The following is a 21,461-nucleotide window of genomic DNA, read 5'->3' as shown; positions in this document are numbered from 1 at the left end:
ACTGTCCGAGAGAGAGTCACGCTCCAAAATAACAATACTGTCCGAGAGAGAGTCACACTCCAAAATAACAATACTGTCCGAGAGAGAGACACACACCAAAATAACAATACTGTCCGAGAGAGAGTCACGCTCCAAAATAACAATACTGTCCGAGAGAGAGTCACACTCCAAAATAACAAGACTGTCCGAGAGAGAGTCACACTCCAAAATAATAATACTGTCCGAGAGAGAGTCACACTCCAAAATAACAATACTGTCAGTGAGAGAGACACACTCCAAAATAACAATACTGTCCGAGAGAGGGTCACACTCAAAAATAACAATACTGTCCGAGAGAGGGTCACACTCCAAAATAACAATACTGTCCGAGAGAGAGTCACACTCCAAAATAACAATACTGTCCGAGAGAGGGTCACACTCCAAAATAACAATACTGTCCGAGAGAGAGTCACACTCCAAAATAACAATACTGTCCGAGAGAGAGTCACGCTCCAAAATAACAATACTGTCCGAGAGAGAGACACACTCCAAAATAACAATACTGTCCGAGAGAGAGTCACACTCCAAAATAACCATACTGTCCGAGAGAGAGACACACTCCAAAATAACAATACTGTCCGAGAGAGGGTCACACTCCAAAATAACAATACTGTCCGAGAGAGAGTCACACTCCAAAATAACAATACTGTCCGAGAGTCACACACCAAAATAACAATACTGTCCGAGAGAGAGTCACACTCCAAAATAACAATACTGTCCGAGAGAGAGTCACACTCCAAAATAACAATACTGTCCGAGAGAGAGTCACACTCCAAAATAACAATACTGTCCGAGAGACAGACACACTCCAAAATAACAATACTGTCCGAGAGAGGGTCACACTCCAAAATAACAATACTGTCCGAGAGAGAGTCACACTCCAAAATAACAATACTGTCCGAGAGAGACACACAACAAAATAACAATACTGTCCGAGAGAGAGACACACTCCAAAATAACAATACTGTCCGAGAGAGAGTCACACTACAAAATAACAATACTGTCCGAGAGAGAGTCACACTCCAACATAACAATACTGTCCGAGAGAGAGACACACAACAAAATAACAATACTGTCCGAGAGAGAGACACACACCAAAATAACAATACTGTCCGAGAGAGAGGCACACTCCAAAATAACAATACTGTCCGAGAGAGAGTCACACTCCAAAATAACAATACTGTCAGAGAGAGAGTCACACTCCAAAATAACAATACTGTCCGAGAGAGAGTCACACTCCAAAATAACAATACTGTCCGAGAGAGAGACACACTCCAAAATAACAATACTGTCCGAGAGAGAGTCACACTCCAAAATAACAATACTGTCCGAGAGAGACACACAACAAAATAACAATACTGTCCGAGAGAGAGACACACTCCAAAATAACAATACTGTCCGAGAGAGAGTCACACTACAAAATAACAATACTGTCCGAGAGAGAGTCACACTCCAACATAACAATACTGTCCGAGAGAGAGTCACACTCCAAAATAACAATACTGTCAGTGAGAGAGTCACACTCCAAAATAACAATACTGTCCGAGAGAGAGTCACACTCCAACATAACAATACTGTCCGAGTGAGAGTCACACTCCAAAATAACAATACTGTCAGAGAGAGAGTCACACTCCAAAATAACAATACTGTCCGAGAGAGAGTCACACTCCAAAATAACAATACTGTCCGAGAGTGTCACACTCCAAAATAACAATACTGTCAGAGAGAGAGTCACACTCCAAAATAACAATACTGTCCGAGAGAGGGTCACACTCAAAAATAACAATACTGTCCGAGAGAGGGTCACACTCCAAAATAACAATACTGTCCGAGAGAGAGTCACACTCCAAAATAACAATACTGTCCGAGAGAGGGTCACACTCCAAAATAACAATACTGTCCGAGAGAGAGTCACACTCCAAAATAACAATACTGTCCGAGAGAGAGTCACGCTCCAAAATAACAATACTGTCCGAGAGAGAGACACACTCCAAAATAACAATACTGTCCGAGAGAGAGTCACACTCCAAAATAACAATACTGTCCGAGAGAGAGACACACTCCAAAATAACAATACTGTCCGAGAGAGGGTCACACTCCAAAATAACAATACTGTCCGAGAGAGAGTCACACTCCAAAATAACAATACTGTCCGAGAGTCACACACCAAAATAACAATACTGTCCGAGAGAGAGTCACACTCCAAAATAACAATACTGTCCGAGAGAGAGACACACTCCAAAAGAACAATACTGTCCGAGAGAGGGTCACACTCCAAAATAACAATACTGTCCGAGAGAGGGTCACACTCCAAAATAACAATACTGTCCGAGAGAGGGTCACACTCCAAAATAACAATACTGTCCGAGAGAGAGACACACTCCAAAATAACAATACTGTCCGAGAGAGAGTCACACTCCAAAATAACAATACTGTCCGAGAGAGAGTCACACTCCAAAATAACAATACTGTCCGAGAGAGAGTCACACTCCAAAATAACAATACTGTCCGAGAGACAGACACACTCCAAAATAACAATACTGTCCGAGAGAGGGTCACACTCCAAAATAACAATACTGTCCGAGAGAGAGACACACACCAAAATAACAATACTGTCCGAGAGAGAGACACACTCCAAAATAACAATACTGTCCGAGAGAGAGTCACACTCCAAAATAACAATACTGTCAGAGAGAGAGTCACACTCCAAAATAACAATACTGTCCGAGAGAGAGTCACACTCCAAAATAACAATACTGTCCGAGAGAGAGACACACTCCAAAATAACAATACTGTCCGAGAGAGAGTCACACTCCAAAATAACAATACTGTCCGAGAGAGACACACAACAAAATAACAATACTGTCCGAGAGAGAGACACACTCCAAAATAACAATACTGTCCGAGAGAGAGTCACACTACAAAATAACAATACTGTCCGAGAGAGAGTCACACTCCAACATAACAATACTGTCCGAGAGAGAGTCACACTCCAAAATAACAATACTGTCAGTGAGAGAGTCACACTCCAAAATAACAATACTGTCCGAGAGAGGGTCACACTCCAAAATAACAATACTGTCCGAGTGAGAGTCACACTCCAAAATAACAATACTGTCAGAGAGAGAGTCACACTCCAAAATAACAATACTGTCCGAGAGAGAGTCACACTCCAAAATAACAATACTGTCCGAGAGAGAGTCACACTCCAAAATAACAATACTGTCAGAGAGAGAGTCACACTCCAAAATAACAATACTGTCCGAGAGAGAGACACACTCCAAAATAACAATACTGTCCGAGGGAGAGTCACACTCCAAAATAACAATACTGTCAGAGAGAGAGTCACACTCCAAAATAACAATACTGTCCGAGAGAGAGTCACACTCCAAAATAACAATACTGTCCGAGAGAGAGTCACACTCCAAAATAACAATACTGTCCGAGAGAGAGTCACGCTCCAAAATAACAATACTGTCCGAGAGAGAGACACACTCCAAAATAACAATACTGTCCGAGAGAGAGTCACACTCCAAAATAACAATACCGTCCGAGAGAGAGTCACACTCCAACATAACAATACTGTCCGAGAGAGAGTCACACTCCAAAATAACAATACTGTCAGTGAGAGAGTCACACTCCAAAATAACAATACTGTCCGAGAGAGAGTCACACTCCAACATAACAATACTGTCCGAGAGAGAGTCACACTCCAAAATAACAATACTGTCCGAGAGAGGGTCACACTCCAAAATAACAATACTGTCCGAGAGAGAGACACACACCAAAATAACAATACTGTCCGAAAGAGAGACACACTCCAAAATAACAATACTGTCCGAGAGAGAGTCACACTCCAAAATAACAATACTGTCAGAGAGAGAGTCACACTCCAAAATAACAATACTGTCCCAGAGAGAGTCACACTCCAAAATAACAATACTGTCCGAGAGAGAGACACACTCCAAAATAACAATACTGTCCGAGAGAGAGTCACACTCCAAAATAACAATACTGTCCGAGAGAGACACACACCAAAATAACAATACTGTCCGAGAGAGAGACACACTCCAAAATAACAATACTGTCCGAGAGAGAGTCACACTACAAAATAACAATACTGTCCGAGAGAGAGTCACACTCCAAAATAACAATACTGTCCAGAGAGAGTCACACTCCAAAATAACAATACTGTCAGTGAGAGAGTCACACTCCAAAATAACAATACTGTCCGAGAGAGAGTCACACTCCAACATAACAATACTGTCCGAGAGAGAGTCACACTCCAAAATAACAATACTGTCCGAGAGAGAGTCACACTCCAACATAACAATACTGTCCGAGAGAGAGTCACACTCCAAAATAACAATACTGTCAGTGAGAGAGACACACTCCAAAATAACAATACTGTCCGAGAGAGGGTCACACTCAAAAATAACAATACTGTCCGAGAGAGGGTCACACTCCAAAATAACAATACTGTCCGAGAGAGAGTCACACTCCAAAATAACAATACTGTCCGAGAGAGGGTCACACTCCAAAATAACAATACTGTCCGAGAGAGAGTCACACTCCAAAATAACAATACTGTCCGAGAGAGAGTCACGCTCCAAAATAACAATACTGTCCGAGAGAGAGACACACTCCAAAATAACAATACTGTCCGAGAGAGAGTCACGCTCCAAAATAACAATACTGTCCGAGAGAGAGACACACTCCAAAATAACAATACTGTCCGAGAGAGGGTCACACTCCAAAATAATAATACTGTCCGAGAGAGAGTCACACTCCAAAATAACAATACTGTCCGAGAGTCACACACCAAAATAACAATACTGTCCGAGAGAGAGTCACACTCCAAAATAACAATACTGTCCGAGAGAGAGACACACTCCAAAATAACAATACTGTCCGAGAGAGGGTCACACTCCAAAATAACAATACTGTCCGAGAGAGGGTCACACTCCAAAATAACAATACTGTCCGAGAGAGAGACACACTCCAAAATAACAATACTGTCCGAGAGAGAGTCACACTCCAAAATAACAATACTGTCCGAGAGAGAGTCACACTCCAAAATAACAATACTGTCCGAGAGAGAGTCACACTCCAAAATAACAATACTGTCCGAGAGAGAGACACACTCCAAAATAACAATACTGTCCGAGAGAGGGTCACACTCCAAAATAACAATACTGTCCGAGAGAGAGACACACACCAAAATAACAATACTGTCCGAGAGAGAGACACACTCCAAAATAACAATACTGTCCGAGAGAGAGTCACACTCCAAAATAACAATACTGTCAGAGAGAGAGTCACACTCCAAAATAACAATACTGTCCGAGAGAGAGTCACACTCCAAAATAACAATACTGTCCGAGAGAGAGACACACTCCAAAATAACAATACTGTCCGAGAGAGAGTCACACTCCAAAATAACAATACTGTCCGAGAGAGACACACACCAAAATAACAATACTGTCCGAGAGAGAGACACACTCCAAAATAACAATACTGTCCGAGAGAGAGTCACACTACAAAATAACAATACTGTCCGAGAGAGAGTCACACTCCAACATAACAATACTGTCCGAGAGAGAGTCACACTCCAAAATAACAATACTGTCAGTGGGAGAGTCACACTACAAAATAACAATACTGTCCGAGAGAGAGTCACACTCCAACATAACAATACTGTCCGAGAGAGAGTCACACTCCAAAATAACAATACTGTCAGAGAGAGAGTCACACTCCAAAATAACAATACTGTCCGAGAGAGAGTCACACTCCAAAATAACAATACTGTCCGAGAGAGAGTCACACTCCAAAATAACAATACTGTCAGAGAGAGAGTCACACTCCAAAATAACAATACTGTCCGAGAGAGAGACACACTCCAAAATAACAATACTGTCCGAGGGAGAGTCACACTCCAAAATAACAATACTGTCAGAGAGAGAGTCACACTCCAAAATAACAATACTGTCCGAGAGAGAGTCACACTCCAAAATAACAATACTGTCCGAGAGAGGGTCACACTCCAAAATAACAATACTGTCTGAGAGAGTCACACTCCAAAATAACAATACTGTCCGAGAGAGAGTCACGCTCCAAAATAACAATACTATCCGAGAGAGAGACACACTCCAAAATAACAATACTGTCCGAGAGAGACACACACCAAAATAACAATACTGTCCGAGAGAGAGACACACTCCAAAATAACAATACTGTCCGAGAGTCACACACCAAAATAACAATACTGTCCGAGAGAGAGTCACACTCCAAAATAACAATACTGTCCGAGAGAGGGTCACACTCCAAAATAACAATACTGTCCGAGAGAGGGTCACACTCCAAAATAACAATACTGTCCGAGAGAGGGTCACACTCCAAAATAACAATACTATCCGAGAGAGGGTCACACTCCAAAATAACAATACTGTCCGAGAGAGAGACACACTCCAAAATAACAATACTGTCCGAGAGAGAGTCACACTCCAAAATAACAATACTGTCCGAGAGAGAGTCACACTCCAAACTAACAATACTGTCCGAGAGAGAGTCACACTCCAAAATAACAATACTGTCCGAGAGAGAGACACACTCCAAAATAACAATACTGTCCGAGAGAGGGTCACACTCCAAAATAACAATACTGTCCGAGAGAGAGACACACACCAAAATAACAATACTGTCCGAGAGAGAGACACACTCCAAAATAACAATACTGTCCGAGAGAGAGTCACACTCCAAAATAACAATACTGTCCGAGAGAGAGACACACTCCAAAATAACAATACTGTCCGAGAGAGTCACACACTCCAAAATAACAATACTGTCCGAGAGAGAGTCACACTCCAAAATAACAATACTGTCCGAGAGAGACACACACCAAAATAACAATACTGTCCGAGAGAGAGACACACTCCAAAATAACAATACTGTCCGAGAGAGAGTCACACTCCAAAATAACAATACTGTCCGAGAGAGAGTCACACTCCAACATAACAATACTGTCCGAGAGAGAGTCACACTCCAAAATAACAATACTGTCAGTGAGAGAGTCACACTCCAAAATAAAAATACTGTCCGAGAGAGAGTCACACTCCAACATAACAATACTGTCCGAGAGAGAGTCACACTCCAAAATAACAATACTGTCCGAGAGAGAGTCACACTCCAACATAACAATACTGTCCGAGAGAGAGTCACACTCCAAAATAACAATACTGTCAGAGAGAGAGTCACACTCCAACATAACAATACTGTCCGAGAGAGAGACACACTCCAAAATAACAATACTGTCCGAGAGAGAGTCACACTCCAAAATAACAATACTGTCCGAGAGAGAGTCACACTCCAAAATAACAATACTGTCCGAGAGAGAGTCACACTCCAAAATAACAATACTGTCCGAGAGAGAGACACACTCCAAAATAACAATACTGTCAGAGAGAGAGTCACACTCCAAAATAACAATACTGTCCGAGAGAGAGACACACTCCAAAATAACAATACTGTCCGAGAGAGAGTCACACTCCAAAATAACAATACTGTCTGAGAGAGAGTCATACTCCAAAATAACAATACTGTCAGAGAGAGAGTCACACTCCAAAATAACAATACTGTCCGAGAGAGAGTCACACTCCAAAATAACAATACTGTCCGAGAGAGAGTCACACTCCAAAATAACAATACTGTCAGAGAGAGAGTCACAATCCAAAATAACAATACTGTCCGAGAGAGAGACACACTCCAAAATAACAATACTGTCCGAGAGAGAGACACAATCCAAAATAACAATACTGTCCGAGGGAGAGTCACACTCCAAAATAACAATACTGTCAGAGAGAGAGTCACACTCCAAAATAACAATACTGTCCGAGAGAGAGTCACACTCCAAAATAACAATACTGTCCGAGAGAGAGACACACTCCAAAATAACAATACTGTCCGAGAGAGAGTCACACTCCAAAATAACAATACTGTCCGAGAGAGACACACACCAAAATAACAAGACTGTCCGAGAGAGAGACACACTCCAAAATAACAATACTGTCAGAGAGAGAGTCACACTCCAAAATAACAATACTGTCCGAGAGAGAGTCACACTCCAAAATAACAATACTGTCCGAGAGAGAGACACACTCAAAAATAACAAGACTGTCCGAGAGAGAGACACACTCCAAAATAACAATACTGTCCGAGAGAGAGTCACACTCCAAAATAACAATACTGTCCGAGAGAGAGTCACACTCCAAAATAACAATACTGTCCGAGAGAGAGACACACTCCAAAATAACAAGACTGTCCGAGAGAGAGACACACTCCAAAATAACAAGACTGTCCGAGAGAGAGACACACTCCAAAATAACAATACTGTCAGAGAGAGAGTCACACTCCAAAATAACAATACTGTCCGAGAGAGAGTCACACTCCAAAATAACAATACTGTCCGAGAGAGAGACACACTTAAAAATAACAAGACTGTCCGAGAGAGAGACACACTCCAAAATAACAATACTGTCCGAGAGAGAGTCACACTCCAAAATAACAATACTGTCCGAGAGAGAGACACACTCAAAAATAACAAGACTGTCCGAGAGAGAGACACACACCAAAATAACAAGACTGTCCGAGAGAGAGACACACTCCAAAATAACAATACTGTCAGAGAGAGAGTCACACTCCAAAATAACAATACTGTCCGAGAGAGAGTCACACTCCAAAATAACAATACTGTCCGAGAGAGAGACACACTCAAAAATAACAAGACTGTCCGAGAGAGAGACACACTCCAAAATAACAATACTGTCCGAGAGAGAGTCACACTCCAAAATAACAATACTGTCCGAGAGAGAGTCACACTCCAAAATAACAATACTGTCCGAGAGAGAGACACACTCCAAAATAACAATACTGTCCGAGAGAGAGTCACACTCCAAAATAACAATACTGTCCGAGAGAGGGTCACACTCCAAAATAACAATACTGTCCGAGAGAGAGTCACACTCCAAAATAACAATACTGTCCGAGAGAGAGTCACGCTCCAAAATAACAATACTGTCCGAGAGAGAGTCACACTCCAAAATAACAATACTGTCCGAGAGAGAGACACACTCCAAAATAACAATACTGTCCGAGAGAGAGACACACTCCAAAATAACAATACTGTCCGAGAGTCACACTCCAAAATAACAATACTGTCCGAGAGAGAGTCACACTCCAAAATAACAATACTGTCCGAGAGCGAGACACACTCCAAAATAACAATACTGTCCGAGAGAGAGACACACTCCAAAATAACAATACTGTCCGAGAGAGAGTCACACTCCAAAATAACAATACTGTCCGAGAGAGAGTCACACTCCAACATAACAATACTGTCCGAGAGAGAGTCACACTCCAAAATAACAATACTGTCCGAGAGAGAGACACACTCCAAAATAACAATACTGTCCGAGAGAGAGACACACTCCAAAATAACAATACTGTCCGAGAGAGAGTCACACTCCAAAATAACAATACTGTCCGAGAGAGAGTCACACTCCAACATAACAATACTGTCCGAGAGAGAGTCACACTCCAAAATAACAATACTGTCCGAGAGAGAGACACACTCCAAAATAACAATACTGTCCGAGAGAGAGTCACACTCCAAAATAACAATACTGTCAGAGAGAGAGTCACACTCCAAAATAACAATACTGTCCGAGAGAGAGTCACACTCCAAAATAACAATACTGTCCGAGAGAGACACACACCAAAATAACAATACTGTCCGAGAGAGAGACACACTCCAAAATAACAATACTGTCCGAGAGAGAGTCACACTCCAAAATAACAATACTGTCCGAGAGAGAGTCACACTCCAAAATAACAATACTGTCCGAGAGAGAGTCACACTCCAACATAACAATACTGTCCGAGAGAGAGTCACACTCCAAAATAACAATACTGTCAGTGAGAGAGACACACTCCAAAATAACAATACTGTCCGAGAGAGGGTCACACTCAAAAATAACAATACTGTCCGAGAGAGGGTCACACTCCAAAATAACAATACTGTCCGAGAGAGAGTCACACTCCAAAATAACAATACTGTCCGAGAGAGGGTCACACTCCAAAATAACAATACTGTCCGAGAGAGAGTCACACTCCAAAATAACAATACTGTCCGAGAGAGAGTCACGCTCCAAAATAACAATACTGTCCGAGAGAGAGACACACTCCAAAATAACAATACTGTCCGAGAGAGGGTCACACTCCAAAATAACAATACTGTCCGAGAGAGAGTCACACTCCAAAATAACAATACTGTCCGAGAGCGAGACACACTCCAAAATAACAATACTGTCCGAGAGAGAGACACACTCCAAAATAACAATACTGTCCGAGAGAGAGTCACACTCCAAAATAACAATACTGTCAGAGAGAGAGTCACACTCCAAAATAACAATACTGTCCGAGAGAGAGTCACACTCCAAAATAACAATACTGTCCGAGAGAGACACACACCAAAATAACAATACTGTCCGAGAGAGAGACACACTCCAAAATAACAATACTGTCCGAGAGAGAGTCACACTCCAAAATAACAATACTGTCCGAGAGAGAGTCACACTCCAACATAACAATACTGTCCGAGAGAGAGTCACACTCCAAAATAACAATACTGTCCGAGAGAGGGTCACACTCAAAAATAACAATACTGTCCGAGAGAGGGTCACACTCCAAAATAACAATACTGTCCGAGAGAGAGTCACACTCCAAAATAACAATACTGTCCGAGAGAGGGTCACACTCCAAAATAACAATACTGTCCGAGAGAGAGTCACACTCCAAAATAACAATACTGTCCGAGAGAGAGTCACGCTCCAAAATAACAATACTGTCCGAGAGAGAGACACACTCCAAAATAACAATACTGTCCGAGAGAGGGTCACACTCCAAAATAACAATACTGTCCGAGAGAGAGTCACACTCCAAAATAACAATACTGTCCGAGAGTCACACACCAAAATAACAATACTGTCCGAGAGAGAGTCACACTCCAAAATAACAATACTGTCCGAGAGAGAGACACACTCCAAAAGAACAATACTGTCCGTGAGAGGGTCACACTCCAAAATAACAATACTGTCCGAGAGAGGGTCACACTCCAAAATAACAATACTGTCCGAGAGAGGGTCACACTCCAAAATAACAATACTGTCCGAGAGAGAGACACACTCCAAAATAACAATACTGTCCGAGAGAGGGTCACACTCCAAAATAACAATACTGTCCGAGAGAGAGTCACACTCCAAAATAACAATACAGTCCGAGAGAGAGTCACACTCCAAAATAACAATACTGTCCGAGAGAGGGTCACACTCCAAAATAACAATACTGTCCGAGAGAGGGTCACACTCCAAAATAACAATACTGTCCGAGAGAGAGTCACACTCCAAAATAACAATACTGTCCGAGAGAGAGACACACACCAAAATAACAATACTGTCCGAGAGAGAGACACACTCCAAAATAACAATACTGTCCGAGAGAGAGTCACACTCCAACATAACAATACTGTCAGAGAGAGAGTCACACTCCAAAATATCAATACTGTCCGAGAGAGAGTCACACTCCAAAATAACAATACTGTCCGAGAGACAGACACACTCCAAAATAACAATACTGTCCGAGAGAGGGTCACACTCCAAAATAACAATACTGTCCGAGAGAGAGACACACACCAAAATAACAATACTGTCCGAGAGAGAGACACACTCCAAAATAACAATACTGTCCGAGAGAGAGTCACACTCCAACATAACAATACTGTCAGAGAGAGAGTCACACTCCAAAATATCAATACTGTCCGAGAGAGAGTCACACTCCAAAATAACAATACTGTCCGAGAGAGAGACACACTCCAAAATAACAATACTGTCCGAGAGAGAGTCACACTCCAAAATAACAATACTGTCCGAGAGAGACACACAACAAAATAACAATACTGTCCGAGAGAGAGACACACTCCAAAATAACAATACTGTCCGAGAGAGAGTCACACTCCAAAATAACAATACTGTCCGAGAGAGAGTCACACTCCAACATAACAATACTGTCCGAGAGAGAGTCACACTCCAAAATAACAATACTGTCCGAGAGAGAGACACACTCCAAAATAACAATACTGTCCGAGAGAGAGACACACTCCAAAATAACAATACTGTCCGAGAGAGAGTCACACTCCAAAATAACAATACTGTCCGAGAGAGAGTCACACTCCAACATAACAATACTGTCCGAGAGAGAGTCACACTCCAAAATAACAATACTGTCCGAGAGAGAGACACACTCCAAAATAACAATACTGTCCGAGAGAGAGTCACACTCCAAAATAACAATACTGTCAGAGAGAGAGTCACACTCCAAAATAACAATACTGTCCGAGAGAGAGTCACACTCCAAAATAACAATACTGTCCGAGAGAGACACACACCAAAATAACAATACTGTCCGAGAGAGAGACACACTCCAAAAAAACAATACTGTCCGAGAGAGAGTCACACTCCAAAATAACAATACTGTCCGAGAGAGAGTCACACTCCAAAATAACAATACTGTCCGAGAGAGAGTCACACTCCAACATAACAATACTGTCCGAGAGAGAGTCACACTCCAAAATAACAATACTGTCAGTGAGAGAGACACACTCCAAAATAACAATACTGTCCGAGAGAGGGTCACACTCAAAAATAACAATACTGTCCGAGAGAGGGTCACACTCCAAAATAACAATACTGTCCGAGAGAGAGTCACACTCCAAAATAACAATACTGTCCGAGAGAGGGTCACACTCCAAAATAACAATACTGTCCGAGAGAGAGTCACACTCCAAAATAACAATACTGTCCGAGAGAGAGTCACGCTCCAAAATAACAATACTGTCCGAGAGAGAGACACACTCCAAAATAACAATACTGTCCGAGAGAGGGTCACACTCCAAAATAACAATACTGTCCGAGAGAGAGTCACACTCCAAAATAACAATACTGTCCGAGAGCGAGACACACTCCAAAATAACAATACTGTCCGAGAGAGAGACACACTCCAAAATAACAATACTGTCCGAGAGAGAGTCACACTCCAAAATAACAATACTGTCAGAGAGAGAGTCACACTCCAAAATAACAATACTGTCCGAGAGAGAGTCACACTCCAAAATAACAATACTGTCCGAGAGAGACACACACCAAAATAACAATACTGTCCGAGAGAGAGACACACTCCAAAATAACAATACTGTCCGAGAGAGAGTCACACTCCAAAATAACAATACTGTCCGAGAGAGAGTCACACTCCAACATAACAATACTGTCCGAGAGAGAGTCACACTCCAAAATAACAATACTGTCCGAGAGAGGGTCACACTCAAAAATAACAATACTGTCCGAGAGAGGGTCACACTCCAAAATAACAATACTGTCCGAGAGAGAGTCACACTCCAAAATAACAATACTGTCCGAGAGAGGGTCACACTCCAAAATAACAATACTGTCCGAGAGAGAGTCACACTCCAAAATAACAATACTGTCCGAGAGAGAGTCACGCTCCAAAATAACAATACTGTCCGAGAGAGAGACACACTCCAAAATAACAATACTGTCCGAGAGAGGGTCACACTCCAAAATAACAATACTGTCCGAGAGAGAGTCACACTCCAAAATAACAATACTGTCCGAGAGTCACACACCAAAATAACAATACTGTCCGAGAGAGAGTCACACTCCAAAATAACAATACTGTCCGAGAGAGAGACACACTCCAAAAGAACAATACTGTCCGTGAGAGGGTCACACTCCAAAATAACAATACTGTCCGAGAGAGGGTCACACTCCAAAATAACAATACTGTCCGAGAGAGGGTCACACTCCAAAATAACAATACTGTCCGAGAGAGAGACACACTCCAAAATAACAATACTGTCCGAGAGAGGGTCACACTCCAAAATAACAATACTGTCCGAGAGAGAGTCACACTCCAAAATAACAATACAGTCCGAGAGAGAGTCACACTCCAAAATAACAATACTGTCCGAGAGAGGGTCACACTCCAAAATAACAATACTGTCCGAGAGAGGGTCACACTCCAAAATAACAATACTGTCCGAGAGAGAGTCACACTCCAAAATAACAATACTGTCCGAGAGAGAGACACACACCAAAATAACAATACTGTCCGAGAGAGAGACACACTCCAAAATAACAATACTGTCCGAGAGAGAGTCACACTCCAACATAACAATACTGTCAGAGAGAGAGTCACACTCCAAAATATCAATACTGTCCGAGAGAGAGTCACACTCCAAAATAACAATACTGTCCGAGAGACAGACACACTCCAAAATAACAATACTGTCCGAGAGAGGGTCACACTCCAAAATAACAATACTGTCCGAGAGAGAGACACACACCAAAATAACAATACTGTCCGAGAGAGAGACACACTCCAAAATAACAATACTGTCCGAGAGAGAGTCACACTCCAACATAACAATACTGTCAGAGAGAGAGTCACACTCCAAAATATCAATACTGTCCGAGAGAGAGTCACACTCCAAAATAACAATACTGTCCGAGAGAGAGACACACTCCAAAATAACAATACTGTCCGAGAGAGAGTCACACTCCAAAATAACAATACTGTCCGAGAGAGACACACAACAAAATAACAATACTGTCCGAGAGAGAGACACACTCCAAAATAACAATACTGTCCGAGAGAGAGTCACACTACAAAATAACAATACTGTCCGAGAGAGAGTCACACTCCAACATAACAATACTGTCCGAGAGAGAGTCACACTCCAAAATAACAATACTGTCCGAGAGAGAGTCACACTCCAAAATAACAATACTGTCCGAGAGAGGGTCACACTCCAAAATAACAATACTGTCAGTGAGAGAGTCACACTCCAAAATAACAATACTGTCCGAGAGAGAGTCACACTCCAACATAACAATACTGTCCGAGTGAGAGTCACACTCCAAAATAACAATACTGTCAGAGAGAGAGTCACACTCCAAAATAACAATACTGTCCGAGAGAGAGTCACACTCCAAAATAACAATACTGTCCGAGAGAGAGTCACACTCCAAAATAACAATACTGTCAGAGAGAGAGTCACACTCCAAAATAACAATACTGTCCGAGAGAGAGACACACTCCAAAATAACAATACTGTCCGAGGGAGAGTCACACTCCAAAATAACAATACTGTCAGAGAGAGATTCACACTCCAAAATAACAATACTGTCCGAGAGAGAGTCACACTCCAAAATAACAATACTGTCCGAGAGAGAGTCACACTCCAAAATAACAATACTGTCCGAGAGAGAGTCACGCTCCAAAATAACAATACTGTCCGAGAGAGAGACACACTCCAAAATAACAATACTGTCCGAGAGAGAGTCACACTCCAAAATAACAATACCGTCCGAGAGAGAGTCACACTCCAACATAACAATACTGTCCGAGAGAGAGTCACACTCCAAAATAACAATACTGTCAGTGAGAGAGTCACACTCCAAAATAACAATACTGTCCGAGAGAGAGTCACACTCCAACATAACAATACTGTCCGAGAGAGAGTCACACTCCAAAATAACAATACTGTCCGAGAGAGAGTCACACTCCAAAATAACAATACTGTCCGAGAGAGAGTCACACTCCAAAATAACAATACTGTCCGAGAGAGGGTCACACTCCAAAATAACAATACTGTCCGAGAGAGAGACACACACCAAAATAACAATACTGTCCGAAAGAGAGACACACTCCAAAATAACAATACTGTCCGAGAGAGAGTCACACTCCAAAATAACAATACTGTCAGAGAGAGAGTCACACTCCAAAATAACAATACTGTCCCAGAGAGAGTCACACTCCAAAATAACAATACTGTCCGAGAGAGAGACACACTCCAAAATAACAATACTGTCCGAGAGAGACACACACCAAAATAACAATACTGTCCGAGAGAGAGACACACTCCAAAATAACAATACTGTCCGAGAGAGAGACACACTCCAAAATAACAATACTGTCCGAGAGAGAGTCACACTCCAAAATAACAATACTGTCCGAGAGAGACACACACCAAAATAACAATACTGTCCGAGAGAGAGACACACTCCAAAATAACAATACTGTCCGAGAGAGAGTCACACTACAAAATAACAATACTGTCCGAGAGAGAGTCACACTCCAACGTAACAATACTGTCCGAGAGAGAGTCACACTCCAAAATAACAATACTGTCCGAGAGAGAGACACACTCCAAAATAACAATACTGTCCGAGAGAGAGTCACACTCCAAAATAACAATACTGTCAGAGAGAGAGTCACACTCCAAAATAACAATACTGTCCGAGAGAGGGTCACACTCCAAAATAACAATACTGTCCGAGAGAGGGTCACACTCCAAAATAACAATACTGTCCGAGAGAGAGACACACTCCAAAATAACAATACTGTCCGAGAGAGAGTCACACTCCAAAATAACAATACTGTCCGAGAGAGAGACACACTCCAAAATAACAATACTCTCCGAGAGAGTCACACTCCAAAATAACAATACTGTCCGAGAGAGAGTCACACTCCAAAATAACAATACTGTCCGAGAGAGAGACACACTCCAAAATAACAATACTGTCCGAGAGAGAGTCACACTCCAAAATAACAATACTGTCCGAGAGAGAGTCACACTCCAAAATAACAATACTGTCCGAGAGAGAGACACACTCCAAAATAACAATACTGTCCGAGAGAGAGTCACACTCCAAAATAACAATACTGTCCGAGAGAGAGTCACACTCCAAAATAACAATACTGTCCGAGAGAGAGACACACTCCAAAATAACAATACTGTCCGAGAGAGAGAGACACTCCAAAATAACAATACTGTCCGAGAGAGAGACACACTCCAAAATAACAATACTGTCCGAGAGAGGGTCACACTCCAAAATAACAATACTGTCCGAGAGAGAGTCACACTCCAAAATAACAATACTGTCCGAGAGAGAGACACACTCGAAAATAACAATACTGTCTGAGAGAGAGTCACACTCCAAAATAACAATACTGTCCGAGAGAGAGTCACACTCCAAAATAACAATACTGTCCGAGAGAGGGTCACACTCCAAAATAACAATACTGTCCGAGAGAGGGTCACACTCCAAAATAACAATACTGTCCGAGAGAGGGTCACACTCCAAAATAACAATACTGTCCGAGAGAGGGTCACACTCCAAAATAACAATACTGTCCGAGAGCGAGACACACTCCAAAATAACAATACTGTCCGAGAGAGAGTCACACTCCAAAATAACAATACTGTCCGAGAGAGAGACACACTCCAAAATAACAATACTGTCCGAGAGAGAGTCACACTCCAAAATAACAATACTGACCGAGAGAGGGTCACACTCCAAAATAACAATACTCTCCGAGAGAGAGTCACACTCCAAAATAACAATACTGTCCGAGAGAGAGACACACTCCAAAATAACAATACTGTCCGAGAGAGAGTCACACTCCAAAATAACAATACTGTCCGAGAGAGAGTCACACTCCAAAATAACAATACTGTCCGAGAGAGAGACACACTCCAAAATAACAATACTGTCCGAGAGAGAGTCACACTCCAAAATAACAATACTGTCCGAGAGAGAGTCACACTCCAAAATAACAATACTGTCCGAGAGAGAGACACACTCCAAAATAACAATACTGTCCGAGAGAGAGAGACACTCCAAAATAACAATACTGTCCGAGAGAGAGACACACTCCAAAATAACAATACTGTCCGAGAGAGGGTCACACTCCAAAATAACAATACTGTCCGAGAGAGAGTCACACTCCAAAATAACAATACTGTCCGAGAGAGAGACACACTCGAAAATAACAATACTGTCTGAGAGAGAGTCACACTCCAAAATAACAATACTGTCCGAGAGAGAGTCACACTCCAAAATAACAATACTGTCCGAGAGAGGGTCACACTCCAAAATAACAATACTGTCCGAGAGAGGGTCACACTCCAAAATAACAATACTGTCCGAGAGAGGGTCACACTCCAAAATAACAATACTGTCCGAGAGAGGGTCACACTCCAAAATAACAATACTGTCCGAGAGCGAGACACACTCCAAAATAACAATACTGTCCGAGAGAGAGTCACACTCCAAAATAACAATACTGTCCGAGAGAGAGACACACTCCAAAATAACAATACTGTCCGAGAGAGAGTCACACTCCAAAATAACAATACTGACCGAGAGAGGGTCACACTCCAAAATAACAATACTCTCCGAGAGAGAGTCACACTCCAAAATAACAATACTGTCCGAGAGAGAGACACACTCCAAAATAACAATACTGTCCGAGAGAGAGTCACACTCCAAAATAACAATACTGTCCGAGAGAGACACACTCCAAAATAACAATACTGTCTGAGAGAGGGTCACACTCCAAAATAACAATACTGTCCGAGAGAGAGTCACACTCCAAAATAACAATACTGTCCGAGAGAGAGTCACACTCCAAAATAACAATACTGTCCGAGAGAGAGTCACACTCCAAAATAACAATACTGTCCGAGAGAGAGTCACACTCCAAAATAACAATACTGTCCGAGAGAGACACACTCCAAAATAACAATACTGTCTGAGAGAGGGTCACACTCCAAAATAACAATACTGTCCGAGAGAGAGTCACACTCCAAAATAACAATACTGTCCCCGAGAGAAGGTCACACTCCAAAATAACAATACTCTCCGAGAGAGAGTCACACTCCAAAATAACTATACTGTCCGAGAGAGAGTCACACTCCAAAATAACAATACTGTCCGAGAGAGAGTCACACTCCAAAATAACTATACTGTCCGAGAGAGAGACACACTCCAAAATAACAATACTGTCCGAGAGAGGGTCACACTCCAAAATAACAATACTGTCCGAGAGAGAGTCACGCTCCAAAATAACTATACTGTCCGAGAGAGAGTCACACTCCAAAATAACAATACTGTCCGAGAGAGGGTCACACTCCAAAATAACAATACTGTCCGAGAGAGAGTCACACTCCAAAATAACAATACTGTCCGAGAGAGTCACACTCCAAAATAACAATACTGTCCGAGAGAGAGACACACTCCAAAATAACAATACTGTCCGAGAGAGAGTCACACTCCAAAATAACAACACTGTCCGAGAGAGAGACACACTCCAAAATAACAATACTGTCCGAGAGAGAGTCACACTCCAAAATAACAATACTGTCCGAGAGAGAGACACACTCCAAAATAACAATACTGTCCGAGAGTCACACTCCAAAATAACAATACTGTCCGAGAGAGGGTCACACTCCAAAATAACAATACTGTCCGAGAGAGGGTCACACTCCAAAATAACAATACTCTCCGAGAGAGAGTCAAACTCCAAAATAACAATACTGTCCGAGAGAGAGACACACTCCAAAATAACAATACTGTCCGAAAGAGAGACACACTCCAAAATAACAATACTGTCCGAGAGAGAGTCACACTCCAAAATAACAATACTGTCAGAGAGAGAGTCACACTCCAAAATAACAATACTGTCCCAGAGAGAGTCACACTCCAAAATAACAATACTGTCCGAGTGAGAGACACACTCCAAAATAACAATACTGTCCGAGAGAGAGTCACACTCCAAAATAACAATACTGTCCGAGAGAGACACACACCAAAATAACAATACTGTCCGAGAGAGAGACACACTCCAAAATAACAATACTGTCCGAGAGAGAGTCACACTACAAAATAACAATACTGTCCGAGAGAGAGTCACACTCCAACATAACAATACTGTCCGAGAGAGAGTCACACTCCAAAATAACAATACTGTCAGTGAGAGAGTCACACTCCAAAATAACAATACTGTCCGAGAGAGAGTCACACTCCAACATAACAATACTGTCCGAGAGAGAGTCACACTCCAAAATAACAATACTGTCAGAGAGAGAGTCACACTCCAAAATAACAATACTGTCCGAGAGAGAGTCACACTCCAAAATAACAATACTGTCCGAGAGAGAGTCACACTCCAAAATAACAATACTGTCAGAGAGAGAGTCACACTCCAAAATAACAATACTGTCCGAGAGAGGGTCACACTCCAAAATAACAATACTGTCCGAGAGAGGGTCACACTCCAAAATAACAATACTGTCCGAGAGAGAGACACACTCCAAAATAACAATACTGTCCGAGAGAGAGTCACACTCCAAAATAACAATACTGTCCGAGAGAGAGACACACTCCAAAATAACAATACTGTCCGAGAGAGAGTCACACTCCAAAATAACAATACTGTCCGAGAGAGAGTCACACTCCAAAATAACAATACAGTCCGAGAGAGAGTCACACTCCAAAATAACAATACTGTCCGAGAGAGAGACACACTCCAAAATAACAATACTGTCCGAGAGAGAGACACACTCCAAAATAACAATACTGTCCGAGAGAGAGTCACACTCCAAAATAACAATACTGTCCGAGAGAGGGTCACACTCCAAAATAACAATACTGTCCGAGAGAGAGACACACTCCAAAATAACAATACTGTCCGAGAGAGAGTCACACTCCAAAATAACAATACTGTCCGAGAGAGAGACACACTCCAAAATAACAATACTGTCCGAGAGAGAGTCACACTCCAAAATAACAATACTGTCCCCGAGAGAGAGTCACACTCCAAAATAACAATACTCTCCGAGAGAGAGTCACACTCCAAAATAACAATACTGTCCGAGAGAGAGTCACACTCCAAAATAACAATACTGTCCGAGAGAGAGACACACTCCAAAATAACAATACTGTCCGAGAGAGAGTCACACTCCAAAATAACAATACTGTCCGAGAGAGGGTCACACTCCAAAATAACAATACTGTCCGAGAGAGAGTCACATTCCAAAATAACAATACTGTCCGAGAGAGAGTCACGCTCCAAAATAACAATACTGTCCGAGAGAGAGACACACTCCAAAATAACAATACTGTCCGAGAGAGAGACACACTCGAAAATAACAATACTGTCTGAGAGAGAGTCACACTCCAAAATAACAATACTGTCCGAGAGAGAGTCACACTCCAAAATAACAATACTGTCAGAGAGAGAGAGACACACTCCAAAATAACAATACTGTCCGAGAGAGAGTCACACTCCAAAATAACAATACTGTCCGAGAGAGAGTCACACTCCAAAATAACAATACTGTCCGAGAGAGGGTCACACTCCAAAATAACAATACTGTCCGAGAGAGAGTCACACTCCAAAATAACAATACTGTCCGAGAGAGAGTCACACTCCAAAATAACAATACTGTC

General features: G+C 42.0%; 1 protein-coding gene across 9 annotated transcripts in view; it reads right to left on the bottom strand.

Moving 5' to 3' along the window:
• Nucleotides 1–21,461, bottom strand: part of ncor2 (nuclear receptor corepressor 2) — a 1,088,322-nt gene that overhangs the window by 458,088 nt on the left and 608,773 nt on the right. The gene's annotated exons all lie outside the window — the stretch shown is intronic.

Source organism: Scyliorhinus torazame, chromosome 1, assembly GCF_047496885.1.
Source record: "Scyliorhinus torazame isolate Kashiwa2021f chromosome 1, sScyTor2.1, whole genome shotgun sequence".
Classification (NCBI taxonomy): domain Eukaryota; kingdom Metazoa; phylum Chordata; class Chondrichthyes; order Carcharhiniformes; family Scyliorhinidae; genus Scyliorhinus; species Scyliorhinus torazame.
Note: the sequence above shows the minus strand (reverse complement) of the source record. Positions and strands in the feature narration are given on the sequence as shown.